Here is a 17,220-nt window from a genome sequence, read left to right as displayed (position 1 = left end):
TGTTTTGAGAATATGCAATATCGTGCTCTTTGCAAGCTTCATCCAATGGGTTTATTCCTTGATCACCACGTTCCAACCGTTTCTGTAACTTTGTACCCGGTCCACAAAAATTATATCCCGGAATATGGGCTTCAAACGGTAATGTATTGATTAGCTTATCGACAAGACCACCACCGTGTTTACAATTAAAAATACGACTGATGCGATTATAAAAACGTTTCCCCATTTTATTGATGTTTAATCATCAAAGATTTCTCATTGAATGAGGTACATTAGATTAAGAGATGCGTTTAATAAGTCAAAAACAAAAAATTTTAGTTAGAAATATTAACGATGAAAACGAGAAAAATCTACCGCCACGACATAGTGCTCTCTTACCGAACACAATAAGGGCTCTAATTGTTGGGCCTTCGAATTGTGGTAAAACTAATATTATGTTAAGTCTAATAGAGAGTCCTAATGGATTAAAATTCGAAAATGTTTATATATTTTCAAAAAGTTTATATCAACCTAAATATGAGTACTTGGAGAAATTAATCAAACCGATTAAAGGAATGGGATATCATACATTCTCCCATAATGAGGGTGTACTAGACCCCAGTGAAGCTAAAAATAATTCCATTATGATATTCGATGACGTAGCTTGTGAAAAACAAGATAACATAAGATCTTATTTTTGTATGGGTCGACATAAAAATATCGACTCTTTTTATTTATGTCAAACGTATAGTCATATACCTAAACATCTGATTCGTGACAATGCCAACTTTATTATAATGTTTAAACAAGATGATTTAAATATGCGGCATATATATCGGGACCATGCTAACACTGATATGAATTATGAAACATTTGTGAAAATTTGTCAAAAATGTTGGAAGGACAAGCACGGATTCCTATTAATTAGCAAGGATAACGAAATGGATAACGGAAGATACAGAAAAGGATTTGATCAATTTATTATGATTTAAGGAGTAATTTCAATATAAAGCTTGGTTAGATACTTACAATGCCACAGTTTATCAAGAGATTTCAATATGTCTAGATCACTTGCATTATCCTTGAATGGAAATAGTTCCATTATAAATACAAACTTTTTTCCACCTATCGAATTGAATGGTCGATATGAGTGTGCTCTTATCGATTTTAATATGTATAATTCGATTCCAAATATTGATGAAAAAAATAACCTCTTCCACATCGGTGACAAGGTTATTACAATTCCAACTGGATCATATGAATTGAATGATATCACCGATTTCATTTACAATAAACTAAAAGACTATAACCTGGAAAATACATTTAAAATTCAAAGTAATAATAATACACTTCAAGTTGAAATAACTACCATGCGAGAGTCAGTTTATTTTAATAAGGAAAGATCGGTTGGACAGCTGTTTGGTTTCCATCAAAAAGTACTAGAACCACATCCTACAAAAACCTATCGATCAGATCAGACCGTGAACATATTAAAAATTAATACAATTCGTTTGGAATGTAATATAATCAGCGGTTCATATGTAGATAATACACCGAATCATACATTACATGAGTTTGGCATTAATGTTCCGCCTGGGTATAAAATGACAGTGACACCACATAACCTAATTTATTTACCAATCAACTGTGACGAAATAAGCACACTATCTATACGCATAGTTGATCAAAACGGTGATTTGGTGAATTTACGTGGTGAAAACGTTTCGATTCGCATGCACATTCGGTTAATAGAATGATTATTTATAATAAAAGACTTAGCTTAAGTCCTCAGCCAAGCATTACTAATTGTAAAGCTATAGAAAGAGGATCAACAGTAAAAAGAAGCTCACTTACTTTGAAAAATAAAGTATTTTTAAAGTCGTTAGGCTTGAAGCTTCGAGTATAATATAAAAGGTGGAAAGGAAAACAATGAACGAAATTTTAAATGTTCGAGAAAAGGTTTACTCAGATGAGAGTATTTCGAAGAAAGAGTTTCATACTTATTCATCGTATAATCAAACATTTAAACCAAACGATGAAATTCGAATTACTATTCAAAATCAAGACTTGTACGTGCTTCCTCACGAAAGTTACCTTAATTTTCAAGGAATTATTAGAAAAGATTCACCGAATGGACCTACAACTGATAATGTTACCACTTTTTTTAAAAATAATTGTATGGCTTACTTTTTGGATGAAATTAAGTACGAAATAAATGGATGTGAGATTGATAAAACACGATTTGTCGGTATGACTACAACCCTAAAAAATTATATTTCTCTGGATAATCTTCAAAGTCAAAATCTATTAAATTCCGGATGGAGCAGTGGAGACGAAATTTCTACGGGACCTCACTTTAACTTTTCTGTACCATTAAAAAATTTGTTGGGATTTGCTGAGGATTATAAAAAAGTTTTGTTAAATTGTAAACACGAACTAGTGTTGATGCTAACTAAGAATCTTGGTGATGTGTTTGAACAAACCAGAAATGAACAAACTTTTAAGTTGGAAATGACGAATATAACCTGGAAAATTCCCCATGTAACTCCAAGCGATTTTGCAAAAATTAAGATGTACGATATTATTAAAAGTGGTGTAAACCTACCAATCGCATTCCGGAGTTGGGATTCATATGTTAACCCCAAATTGGGGTATGGAAGTCAACACAGCTGGAATGTGAAATTGTCGGCTAACCGCGAAAAACCAAGATTTGCCATAATTGGATTTACACTAAATGGAGAACTTATCACAAATAACTTATCAAACTTGAAAGTTCACTTGAATTCTGAGTCATATCCATATGATAATCTGAATGTTGATTTTAGTAAGAATCAGTATGCACACCTATATGAAATGTATACAAGATTTCAATCTAGTTACTATAATCGTGAATCACAACCATTTTTGACCCCAAATGAATTTAAATTGAAGGCCCCTATTATTGTGGTTGATCTTTCATATCAAAACGAATCAGTGAAAACTGGTCCTATTGATGTGAGAATTTCAATAGAACTGAAGACACCAAGTCATGAAAATACCCAAGCTTACTGTCTCCTCATACATGACCGTTTAGTTGAATATAACCCATTAAACGGACTAGTACAACGAGTTGTTTAACATTAGAAAAATGTTGAAAGATAGTGTTTCGATTGATGTTCAAGGTTTCTTTGATAATAATAATAATTTTATTCTAAAGGAAATTGGAATTGTATTCGAAAAAGATCCAAACTTGAATAATAGTTTTTTAATAGAACCACCATATGATTTTACTTTGCTAAATAAAAAATCTCGAAAGACTGCAATTTGGTTAACCAATAAACATCACAAAATTTTTTGGAACGATGGAGAAAATAATTTTTCACAAACTCGAAAGTATCTAAGGACAATTACAAGCGGAAAACAAATTATTTGTAAAGGTGTGGAAAAGAAACGATTTCTAGAGAAGTTTTTTGGGAGTCGTCAGCTCATTAATATCGAGGAAATGGGCTGTCCGTCATTAAACAGGTTTAAAGGAAACCGGTTTCCCTATTGTGAAACACACCTTAAGGGCGGGGTTTGTGCTCTTAACAATGCATACATTATTTTGACATTTTTTAAAAGTAGCTCCAAAACAATAAAATAATTTTTATACATCATTTTAAAGTTGAGACTAGATGTGTAAAGACCTACAAGAAAATAGAATTAACAAAATGAAATTTCATGAGGAAATTGACCAATTTATTGAAGAATTCAAAGGACAGATAATTGGTCAGCATTTTCAATATCTTCTAAACACAAAAACTATGTTCATGAATCGAGGTGGACATGATCTCAAAACTACGAATTATGGTGAACACTTTACATTTTGTAATCCAGAAATGACATCGGAAACGTGCGCCTGCTTCTTCTATGCAAATCGCCGGAATCAAAGCAGAAAATTAATTTCTATGTATAACAAAAATGTTCACAATACCAAAATAAATGAATAAATGTATTATTATGCTACAAAATAAACTTCTGACTTTTTATTTCGAGTTAAAATTACAGGTACGGAGAATGGAAAATATTTCCTTGACTGAGATTTGTCGGCTAGTTGTTGTGCGTTCGTGGTTTCAACCCCTATTATGGGAACGTATTAGAGCTAGAAGTCAGCCATGAGGTCGTTGGCGTGAGGCCCATGATCTTGTCAATGAGCGTGCGCCTTCAGGCTTGTGCATGTGTCCCTTTTATTGCGCCTGTCAATGAGCGTGCGCCTTCAGGCTTGGGCATGTGCCCCTTTTATTGCGGTCAGGTAATGGACAGGTGCGCATGTTCGGGTAGCTCTTGCTTGAATCCCTTTTATGACATGTTTATGACCCATTTGTGGAAAGGAGAGAATCTTAGAGAATTTACCAGTTAAACGTTCTGGGGCGGAAACAAAAATGTGTGTTTGAAAATTTTTCACATCTGAGAATCATTAACTTGTGAGATTTATTTTATTGGGGTTCTTTTGATTTCTAAATTAAATTTACAATCATAGAAAATATTATTCCTCAACATGATCGGACATGTTCCTCTAAGATAACCATCTTTGAATACTTTGGGTGTGCGACCTTTCACACGTGCACAGCAACACCTGTGATAATGAGGCAAAAGGGTACGTGATCACACCTTTCCCCAACATGATCGGATATGTTCCTCTAAGATAACAACCTTTGGATACTATGGTTGTGCGACCTTTCTCACGTGCACCTTTCTCACCTGACTATTAATTGCACATAATGAGGGGAAGGATACATGATCAATATTGTCACATTGGGGATTTGGGGGCGATGGGGGGCAATTAAGTATACTCTTTATAGACATGATCGTGACATTTTTATGAGTTCAAAATCCATTAAAATCACTTAATTTATTGGATTATGCTAATTGTCCCAGAACCCGCATAGGTTAATGAGGGGGAGGGGGGGCTTGGGGCCATTAATATGCTAATTGTCCCAGAACCCGCGTTTCCCTACTACTGACATTTCTTTATGTACTCTTTTATGTCTTTGGACATATTTTTCCAGTAATAGTGTCTCTGGACCTTGGCCAAGGTTTTTGTAATGCCTGTATGACCACCTTGTATTGGATCATCATGGAATGTAGACAATATAGCTTCTTTTTCTTTATTATGTTTTATTACGGTCACCGGGTTGAGTAGCGCTACTCTCAATGATTTCAATATTTTATTGCCCATAATTTTAAAATTATCAATTGAAACAAGTTCAAAGATATTTTCCCACGGTGCCACTTTGAGTTGGCTGACTTTGTGAATACCGGCCTGCTTTTCAAGCCTTTGAAAGAATTGACCTAAGTCAATGGTTCCATTAGTATACAAATCGCTTACATCATAACTTGCTGTAATTTTCTTTCCGTGCTTAAATAAACACATTTTATTATTTACATGCAAGGTCACTACTTTACGTACTTCATCATTGTTTATGACTTTATATACGTTGGGCTTTGAAGCTTTTTTTATAGGTTGCTTATGCAATTCTATTTGATCTTTTCCTGCGCAGGATTTCTGTCTACTTTGGTTTCTGGTAGTGACTTTCAGAATTTTATTACTTGTTTGTATATTTGTTAGGTCTGTGATTGTTATTCTGGAGAGCGCATCGGCTACATAGTTGTCTTTACCCTTTAGATACTCCACCGTAAAATTATATTCCTCTAATTCAAGTCTCATTCGTGTTAGTTTGGAACTTGGATTTACCATTGAAAATAAGTATGTCAGTGCTCTATGGTCTGTTTTGACAGTGAAGTGTCTACCATAAATATATGGTGTGAAGTGTGTTATTGCCCAATGAATGGCTGCTAATTCTTGTTCTGTGGTGCTCTTGTTGCTTTCACCTTTCGTAAAGTATCTTGATGCGTATGCCACTGGAAGCTGTAGTCCATTTTTGTTTTGAGTTAGGACTGCTCCACAAGCGTATTTGCTAGCATCTGTGATTATGCAAAATTCTTTGCTAAAATCTGGATATTGCAACAGAGTAGGATTTATTAATGCTGATTTAAGATGTTCGAAGGCGTTTTGACATTGTGTTGTCCATTCGAATTTTACATCTTTCTTACATAATCTTGTTATGTGACGGGAGTATTCAGCAAAATTCTTTATAAAACGTCGGTAATAATTGCAAAATGCAACGAATCTTCTAGCGCCGTCCGCATCATGTGGGACTGGATAATTTTGAATGACGTCGTATTTTTTGTCGTCGGGTAAGATTCCTTTATCTGTGCATTTATGTCCTAAGAAAGTGACTTCATGCATGAAAAATGAACATTTTTCAGGATGTAACTTCAGGTTGTGTTTCCTACATTTCTCGAAAACATCAGTTAAGTTCTTGAGCATATGTTTTTCGGAACAACCTATGACTATTAAGTCATCCATATAAAGAAATGCTTGCGAAGGTTCTAATCCAGAGAAAGCTATAGTCATCATTCTTTGAAAAGAGTTTGGCGCTATTTTTAAACCGAATGGTAATCGCGTGAAGCGGTACGAACCATTGTTTGTTGAAAAAGATGTTATATCCCGTGAACTTTTTTCCAGTTCAATTTGATGGAAACCTGACATTAAGTCAAGGCATGAGAAGTATTTTGCTCTACCTAGTTGATCTAAAATATCATCGATTCTAGGCAGTGGAAATTTATCAGACAAGAGTTTTTTATTAATTTGACGATAGTCAATTACTAATCGCCATTTTTTATTTTCCGTATTTGGAAGTGACTTTTTTGGTACTAACAGAAGTGGGCTATTATAAGGTGATACAGAGGGTTCCACTATTTCATCATTGATGAGTTTTTGGACTTGTTTTTGAATTTCGTCTTGTTGACTATGAGGATTTCTATAATTTTTTATATATACGGGTTCATCATCAATTAATCTCAGCTTTTGTTTATAAAAATTATTGGTAGTGATCGATTCGGTTTCTAGTCCGAACACATCACTATACTGGGTGCATAATGCTGTAAGTTGTTTATTGAATTGAGGCGGGAAGTTTTTTGCAAGTTGGGATAATACAATTTTTTGTCTGTCTTCTAAGTTCGTTTTTACTATGTCGTAGTTTGAAAGTGGTTCATGATGAATGTTTTTGATATAGACTACTTGATCTGTGTTTGTAGTATTTAGTAATCTTATATATGCATTTTGGACTGTTGCTATGGTATTTGCGATATAGATACCATGCTGAATTTCTTGATTCGGAATTAATACACTGTCTTCTTCTGAATTTATTTCGATTTTTCGGACGACTTGGGATCTTGCTGGCAGAATTAGGGAGTTGTTGCCAGAACTGTATGCTATTGGAACATAAATTGGATATTTTAGGTTATTTGGTCTTATTATAAGCCAGTCTTCAGACGGCTTGAAGTCTAATTGACAGTTGTATCTTTTGATAAAATCGATTCCTAGTATTCCATCACATGGAATAGCGAATTGCATATTTACGATATGGAAATCATGTTGAATTATGTACTTAGAAGTTTGAATTTCAATAGAAGTTAAGCCTTTAGATTTTGTAACTTCCTGACTTATACCCTGTATGTTTATGATGTGATTATCTTGAATGTTTTGAAAATTATCAGAATTTTCCTTCAATAAGGATATTTCCGCACCTGTGTCTAGTAAGAGAACAAATTCTTTTCCTGTTGCTACGTTCGTGAAAGTGACAAATGTATTTTGACTCAGATTTAAAGTGTGAATTTTGATGTTGTTTACTGTCGTGTATCTAAAGGTGTTTGGTAGTTTCCCGAATTCGTTTGCGCCACTCTAACATTGTTATTGTGGTTGTTGTTTCCCCCACGGCTGTTTCCGCCGCTGGTGTTTCCACCACGGTTGTTATTTCTGTTATAATTGTTATTTTGGTTATTTCTGTTATAACCATTGTTTTGATTATATCCGTTATTCTGATAATATCTGGTATTGTTATAATTACCTCGATTATTACCTCGATTATTACCTCGTCCGCGATTTCCACCGCGCTGCGGGTAATTTTTGTAATATAGGACAGTGTTTGGCTGTCCGGTTGCTTCTGTGCAACTGCTTACAAATTTGGATATGGCTTCATTCATTGTATTGAAGGTACCGGCTTGCATTATAGTTTTTACCTTATCTATTTGGCAATTTTTAGTCATTGCTTTCACTGCATGCCGAGTGGAATAACGTCTGGCTAACTCTAGGGATAAGCCATCTGTTATAAATGCACCTTCTAAGGATTTCGTCATCTGCTCAACCTCTTGTGTGTACTGGTTGGCAGTTTTATTGCGTTGTTGTAGGCTCATCAGTTTTGCTGACAACACTTCTACAGATTCGCCTTTGACGTTGTTTTTTAATCTGGAAATGACTTCAGCTATTGTTGTTTCATCTCCGATTAGATTTCTGGCGACACCTTTTAGCTTTGTTTTTATAATTGAAACTGCTAATTGTTCGTGTTCGCCTTTTATTGATTCTATTATTTCTAATGCATCCATAAAACTTGTTAAGTTTTCAGATTTACCATCGCAAAATGGTATAAGTTTGGATGCTGTGTTAATGAAATCAATATTAGATTGTGCCATTGTGATATTGTTTCTTATTTTATTTTCTATTAAGGAATTATCATCAGAATCTGTAGAATCATCCAGATCTGACATTAAAACAGCTGGAATAGTAAGATTATTTAAATCTTGCTCTTCTATTTTAGGATTTGTTTCTGTAAGGTCTTCTGATTCTATTTGGTCACTGTCAGTTTGTTTTGTTGATTCCGATTCATCACCAGTTTCAACTGCTAGGGAGGTGTTAAGTATAGTTGGTACCGATATGTCCAACTTAAACTTTTGTTTAATTGATATTAAATTATATCGTAGTCTGATCAAAAATTTTGATACTTGGGACCAATGATCTTGATTTAATTTTTCCTTCTGGCCATATATTAGTATTCGTGCTTCATTAAAGCATTTTACTAGAATTTCCACATGTTTTTTAATGGTATTCTTTTGAATTGGCCTGTTTTGAGTAAGTGACTTATATGATTTGTCAAAGTCAACTTTTATATTATTTAGCTGCTTATATAATTCATTCCATTCCATTATATTGTGGAGATGAATTATTTCTTGGAGACCATCATTACTATTGTTTTACCTAGTATTGGGTGTTCGTCTACTACTGATCTAACCTGTACCCCTGGGATGGTTGATAGGACAATTGCCTTTTGGGTGCTTGTGCAATGAATTAGTGGAGAGGCATCTAAATTAAATGTTTCAATATATAAGTTTTCTAACTCGTAAATGCTTACTGAAGTTGGTGCAACTAATTGCAGAATTCTTTCTCTAAAATAGATGTCCCTATCATATGTGTTTGCAATTGCTTTTAGCGTAGCCATTTTTAATTAATTTGTTTTTATTTATTTATTTGTTTTTTATTCCATTTTCTTTAACTTTTTTAAAATTTAAATACAGCAATATTTTTATAATAATGTTGTTTGTGCCAAAATGTTTAAATTTTGTCCAGATCATTTGCCTGGCTCATATATTTTTTTTTTAGACATTTATTGTGCAATTTATAAAGTTTATAGAAACAGTTTGCGCACATTATTACAACAATTATTATAAGCAATGTATGAATTAATTCTAAGTCTATGGGGTTTAATTCTACCTTATTAATAACATTTGCAGTGGAATCCACTGTTTTTGTATCTATTATCCGAAGATTGCAGGTTCGTGTCCTGTCACGGTCGCCATGTTGTGAGAAACTCCTTGTGTTGGTAGTTTTATTATTCCGTACCCACTTAGTGAGAACACATCTTTTGGTAGTTTTTTAAGATTATTTATTTAGTTAGTTTTTGTATCCAGGAGCAGCGTTAATGCCGCTTCCAACGTCAAGTTGTCTCTGATTTTACAATTTGCCTTAGGATCTAAGTAAGCCTAATTCTCGTAGCTGCGCTGCTTACAGTTGGGCGGCAGAGAGACGGCTATGTATATCTTATGTATATAAAGTGTATTTAATTATGCTCTCTTTGACTGGAGCGCGAGGGCATGTGTATGTACTTGAGTTTGGCTGAGCGGCCGGCGTGTGCAACAGAATGCTGACACTTGCACTTTTTTCATGCGCGCCGATCGACTCATGTCTCGGCCACTTTGGGCTTTTGACCGAGCCTTTTGTTTATAAAAACAATGCAACAAAGTGTTGCAGTGTGTTTGTTTCAAGTACTCTTGGTACAGTAGATATTCGATATAAGTGCATACTACAGAAAATTTAAAAAGGGTTTTATTCGAATATAATGACATCCAGTACAAGGAAGGTGAAAATTTGACTTTTACAAGTACTATCAGGCATTCGATACAAACAAAACACGAGGACCCAGTATACAGAAAGCCACACAAATACCCTCAAACTTTCGATGAGGAGGTTAACAAACATATAAATGAAATGATTCAACAGGGAATAATTCGCAAATCAAAATCTCCCTATTGCTCACCAATTTGGATAGTTCCAAAGAAAAGTGATGCCTCAGGAAAACCGAAATTCAGACTAGTTGTAGATTACAGAAATTTAAATGAAATTACTATCAACGATAAATTCCCAATACCCAGAATGGATGAGATATTGGACAAATTAGGAAGATGTCAGTATTTCACTACTATTGATTTAGCCAAAGGCTTCCATCAAATTCAAATGGAATCAGAATCAATAGCGAAAACAGCATTCTCAACAAAACATGGTCATTACGAATACACTCGAATGCCATTTGGCCTTAAAAACGCCCCCGCTACCTTCCAAAGATGCATGAACAATTTATTAGAGGATTTAATCTATAAAGATTGTTTAGTATACCTAGATGATATAATAATTTTTTCCACTTTATTGGAGGAACAGATTTTATCATTGAAGAAGGTATTCCAAAAACTACGAGATGCGAATTTAAAATTACAATTGGATAAATGCGAATTTATGAAAAAAGAAACAGAGTTCCTAGGTCATATAGTAACAACTACAGGCATAAAACCGAATCCAAAAAAAATAAGTGCCATTATAAATTTCCCGATACCGAAAACCCCAAAAGAAATAAAATCATTTTTAGGATTATGTGGATTTTATCGGAAATTCATACCAAACTTTGCAAATATTGTAAAACCAATGACAATAAAACTGAAGAAAGGCGCAACAATTAACACTAAAGACAAACCGTACGTAGAAGCATTCGAAAAAATGAAAATCTTGATTACATCCGACCCCATTTTAATTTACCCCGACTTTAGTAAGTCATTCTCTTTGACAACAGACGCAAGCAACATGGCGATAGGAGCAGTACTATCTCAAAATCATAAACCTATTTGTTATGCCAGCAGAACCCTTAATGAACACGAAATAAATTACTCCACCATAGAAAAAGAACTCTTAGCAATTGTATGGGCCACCAAATATTTCCGGTCATATTTATTCGGCAGACCTTTTGAAATACTAAGCGATCACAAACCTTTAGTTTGGTTAAACAATATTAAGGAACCGAATATGAAATTACAAAGGTGGAAGATAAAACTAAACCAATACGATTATCAAATTAAATATTTGCCAGGAAAAGAGAATTATGTAGCCGACGCATTATCTAGAACCAAAATAGACGAAACTATGTATACAGAAAATTCTGAAGAAAACATACCAGAAGAAACTGCTAGTAACGCAGATGGAACGGTGCACAGTGCCCAGTAAGATAACCAAAACTACATTTCCATAACTGAGAGACCATTTAACTACTTTTCCCGACAAATCGAACTAATTAAAGGAAATGAAGATACAACTGAAATAACGCACTACTTTCACAAATTAAAAATTAAAATTATTTTTAAAGAAATGACAGAAACTTCAGCAAAAGAAATAATTAAAGAATATTTATGCACTAAAAAAAGCGCAGTTTATTTTCATAATGACTCAGATTTCCTCACATTCCAAAAAGCCTATGTAGAAATTATAAGTACTAACCATTTAACAAAATTAGTAAGATGTACAGCCAGACTCGAAGACATATTGACATATACAGACTTTAAAGAAACAATTTTGAAAAGACATAAAGAACTTTTACACCCAGGAATCGAAAAAACTATTAAATGGTTCAGAGAAAAATATTATTTCCCTGATTATCAAAAGTTAATTCAAAACATAATAAATGAATGTGAAATTTGTAACATCGCTAAAACAGAACATAGAAATACTAAACTGACATTTGAACTTACCCCAGAAATTCAAAATATAAGAGAAAAATTTGTCATGGATTTTTATATGGTTGGTAATCAACAATTTTTATCATGTATTGATGTATATTTAAAATTTGCTACCCTAGTGGAAGTCACAGGTAGAGATTGGTTAGAAGCCAAAAGAGCTATCATGAAAGTATTCAATGAAATGGGAAAACCACAAGAAATTAAGGCAGATAAAGACTCAGCATTTATGTGTGTAGCCTTACACAATTGGTTAAATTCAGAAGGAGTACAAATTCAAGTAACAACAAGCAAAAACGGTATTTCGGACATAGAAAGATTTCATAAAACAGTAAATGAAAAACTAAGAATTATAGGAAGCGAATCAGACATTGAAAACAGGCATACTAAGTTCGAATTAATCCTTTATATTTACAATCACAAAACAAAACATAATGCTACAAATCAAATACCAGCTGACATATTTATGTATGCAGGAACTCCTGATTATGACACACAAGAAAAGAAAATGGATAGAATTGGAAAATTAAATGAGAAACGTCAGGATTACGAAATAGATCCAATATACAAACAAGCCCCTCTAGTGAAATCCAAGACTACAAATCCATTTAAAAAGACAGGAACCTTGAAGAAAATAGATGAAAAACATTTTGAAGAAACGAATAGAGGAAGAAAGATTGTTCATTATAAATCAAAGTTCAAAAAGAAGAAGAAAATTAATAAAAGTAAATATGATAATTCCAGGCAAACAGAAGGAAATGAACGGACTCAGGAACAACTCGGTGAAAACGATAATTTTCTCTATTATATTAGCAACTGAAATCCAACTGACAATTGGACAAAGTATTGAAATAAACCCCATAAAGGCACAAAATGGATATCTTGTATTTAAAACAGGATCAATCGAAATCCCAACTAATTATGAATACCATTACTTAAGCGTAAATATAACAAAAACCGAACAAACATTTGAAGATCTTTTAAAAGAAGCCGATGAATTTAATGATGTTATTCAAATCAGATATTTAGTAGAAAAACTTAAAAGAGAAATCAATGGAATTACAATAGCAAAACGTAGTAAGAGAGGTCTATTTAATATTGTAGGAACAGTTTACAAATATTTATTCGGAACTTTAGATCAAGATGATAAGGATGAGATGGAACAGAAAATTAACAACTTGGTAGACACCAGCGTTCAAAACACAGATTTAAACATGATTATCGATGTCATAAATAGCGGAATCGAAATAATTAACAAATTAAAAGAAAAAGGAGAAAGAGATCAGCAAGTTAGCGTTTTAATATTTAACTTACAACACTTTACAGAATATGTAGAAGATATCCAATTAGGAATGCAAATGACAAGATTGGGATTATTTAATCCAAAATTACTAAAACACGATTATTTAAAAAATATGAACCCTGAGAAATTGTTGAGAATTAAAACACCAACTTGGCTTAAAACAGATACAAATGAAATTTTAATTATTTCCCATATTCCTTCAGAGATAGTGAAATCTCCCGTTTATGAAATTATTCCTTATCCGGACGAAAATAACAATATTTTAACAGAAAATATACTTGATAAATATTTCATATATGAAGATAAAATTTTTAATAAAGAAACAGGAAAAATTGTAATCGATGATTGCATAAATGGAATAATTAGACAGGAAACACTGAATGTAAATATACGAAAACTTACAAAAATTTCCAAATTAATTTTGTTGAACCCAATATTTTATTGACATGGAATATCCCTAAAACATTGCTGAATCAAAATTGCATTAATAAAGAAATTTCTATAGTCGGAAGTAACCTCATTAAAATCCTTAATTGTTCAATACAATTAGATGAATTCACTCTTTCAAATTCAATGTTAGATTACACACAGAGTGTTTACATAAACAATAATGTAACAAAATTAGAACCATTGTCTTATATTCAAACAAAAGAAATAATAGAATCACATACAAAATATTATAATGTATTTCAAACAATTACTTTAACAACCTTTGTAATAATAATTATAGGCATTTTATTGTATTTATGGTATAAATTTAAGAACATACCAAGAAAACTTATTGTAAAATATATAAAACCAAAGGAAGAAACACCAAAAAGTACAGAAATTGTAAACGATCTACCCAATCAAATTAACATAGAAGAAAATGTAATGTTATACCCAAGATTATCGACCTGAGGACAGGCCAAATTCAACGGATGGGGAAGTGACATATCCATAGCACCACATACTCCTATGTACATGTCCACACACCCACACATACACACACACACATTATGCAGTCACCCTCAAGACACCCTCTAAGAAATAAGAACCCAAATTTAATTGTCAACAAGCCAATGGAAAATTACCGAACTATAAGACAAAGGAAATTTCCATGTAACAAAAAACCACAGTCTGTAGACTAAACAATTAGCACGAGCCGCTGTTCAGACTATCGGCCCGTTCCCAAAATTCAGGATGCTCAGATTTCGGGACCCAAGTCTGGAGTCCAAAGTCCAAATTTAGAGAATCACTCAATAGCAATAAGTCCCACTCACAAAAAGCTCTAAAGCTTAAAACCGAGGTATGATCGTAAATGAAGTAGGAGTTAGAGCATGAGTTCAGTTTGAGATTTGTCAACAGCAAGTCGGTGTTCTTCCAAAATATTGTAACCAGTGTAAATTAAATTAAATAAAGTTTTTTTTTAAATACACTTATGGTGCAGAAATTTAATTGGCGCAGTCGGTAGGATCTCAAAAGTCCTTTTAAAAAGTCACCGGTACTGATCAACTAGAAGGATAATACTAAACGACTAGTTTATCCTGATCAGCGTGAAACATCCGTGAACAAACAAAAGACAAAAATCGAGATCCGCATAAGAATCTATGTGTAAAAATCGCATGAAGAACTTATAACAATAATTTCCAATTCGGTCAATGTGCGCTTGAAAAAACCTAAAACAAAAGTACCAATATTGAGAAACAAAAAGTCTATGTATAATAACCAATAGACTAAATTAAAATCCAAATCAGTCAATACGCGCTAAAGAAAAATTTAAAAGTGCATATATTGAAAGAAAAATAAAAAATGGCAAATCCCCCAAATCTACCACAACTGTCCGAGATTCATCTGAATCAATTAATCGGTCAAATTAATAAATTGCCATATTTCGATGGAAATCCATCGGAATTAAGCCGGTATATAGCCAGAGTGGAGTACCTTCTACAACTATACCCCACTCAAGACGTCCGTCAAATTCACATTATATACGGAGCTATAGAGAGGACCATTGTTGACTCAGCCCAGAGGGTCATCGAGGAGGAAAAACCTAATACATGGATAACAACTAAAGCAGCTCTAATCAAGGCCTTCAAGGATCATAGACCTTACGAGGATATTATACAACATGTTCGGGACACACAATATCAAGGAAGCATAAGTAAGTTCGTTAATGAACTACAAATTAGGTCTTCAAAAGTAAATAATAAGTTAGAGTTAGAATCGGATCAAATGGAAAGATCAATTTATACAAATTTTTTAAACAAAACAATTAAAGATTGTATTGAGAAACAAGGAAGAACGCTATAGTCGAGTACCTCGACTATCAGATACCCGTTACTCAGCTAAAGGGACCAAAGGGAAATGGAGATATGCAAGCAGCAAAGCGAGATTTAAATGCGCCACCTACCGGCGGAAGACAGATTTAAGCATTGTGGGCGTTAGGGTAGGCGTGGCAAATTTCTTTTTGGATCAATCGATAGGCATTGACGAGACCAATACATTTCAGTTAAAATCTAGCATAAAAATTGTGGGCGCCACAGGCTTGGGCAGTTTGTGGGCGTTAGAGTAGGCGTGGCATATTCGCATAATAAACTTGCGCTGCGTACAAGGCTACGGAATCTAAATCTGAAATCCCAATACTCTATCTTTGATAGTTTCCGAGATATCCGCGTTCATATTTACGATTTTTTGAAGTTTGTAGGCGGTTTGTGGGCGTTAAAGTGGGCGTGGCAAACTTTTTTTTGGGTCAATCGATAGGTATTGATGAGAACAATTCATTTCAGTTTAAATTTTTACTCTAGCATCAAAACTGTAGAAGCCACAGTTTTGGGCGGTTTGTGGGCGTTAGAGTGGGCGTGGCACTCTACTGAAACAAACTTGCGCTGCGTAAGAAGCTCAGGAATCTGCTCGCCAAATCTCAATAGCCTAGCTCTCATAGTTTCCAAGATCTCAGCGTTCATCCGGACAGACGGACAGACGGACAGACGGACAGACGGACATGGCTAGATCGACTCGGCTAGTGATCCTGATCAAGAATATATATACTTTATGGGGTCGGAAACGCTTCCTTCTGCCTGTTACATACTTTCCGACGAATTTAGTATACCCTTTTACTCTACGGGTAGTAACGGGTATAAAAACTTCCCGACAGATTATATAATTTCCTATCCAAAAAGGATATCTCAACACTTGCTAACTTAAAAGAATCAGCAATGATTTTAGGTCATTGGGATTCAGACCCTTTTGACAATTACAAACCTAAACGTCATGATAACCGAAGGAATTCGGGAAGTAACCTTTCACATCAAAATCATTACTATCAAAAATATAATTCACAGACACATAGTTATCCAAGATATAATTACAATAACAAATTAAACAACTCAACAAATCCCCTAGGTTCAACGAACAGAAATCAAATTCCCCCTAGAAATCAGGGAAATTATCAAGAATTTAGGAGAAACTTAGACCAAGGCAGGGCACAAAACCCTCTAAATTTCCAGGCATCTACATCAAGTAATTCCCCAAACGCACCAGTCAAAAGACAGAGAGAAAACGAAAGTACACAGAATAGAATGGATGTAAATTTTCAGCAAGCTGCCTCGGATATAGAAAATGTTGCCCATATGTGAGAGTAGCAATTAAGGGAAAAATCCTTAGAGCAATGATAGATACCGGGTCATCTATCAATTTAATGACAGAAAATTTTGGAAACGATAAAGAACAAGAAGAAAAATTAAAAGTATTTACAATAAACGGATCAA

This window comes from Drosophila subpulchrella, unplaced genomic scaffold (genome assembly GCF_014743375.2).
Source record: "Drosophila subpulchrella strain 33 F10 #4 breed RU33 unplaced genomic scaffold, RU_Dsub_v1.1 Primary Assembly Seq61, whole genome shotgun sequence".
NCBI lineage: Eukaryota > Metazoa > Arthropoda > Insecta > Diptera > Drosophilidae > Drosophila > Drosophila subpulchrella.
Note: the sequence above shows the minus strand (reverse complement) of the source record.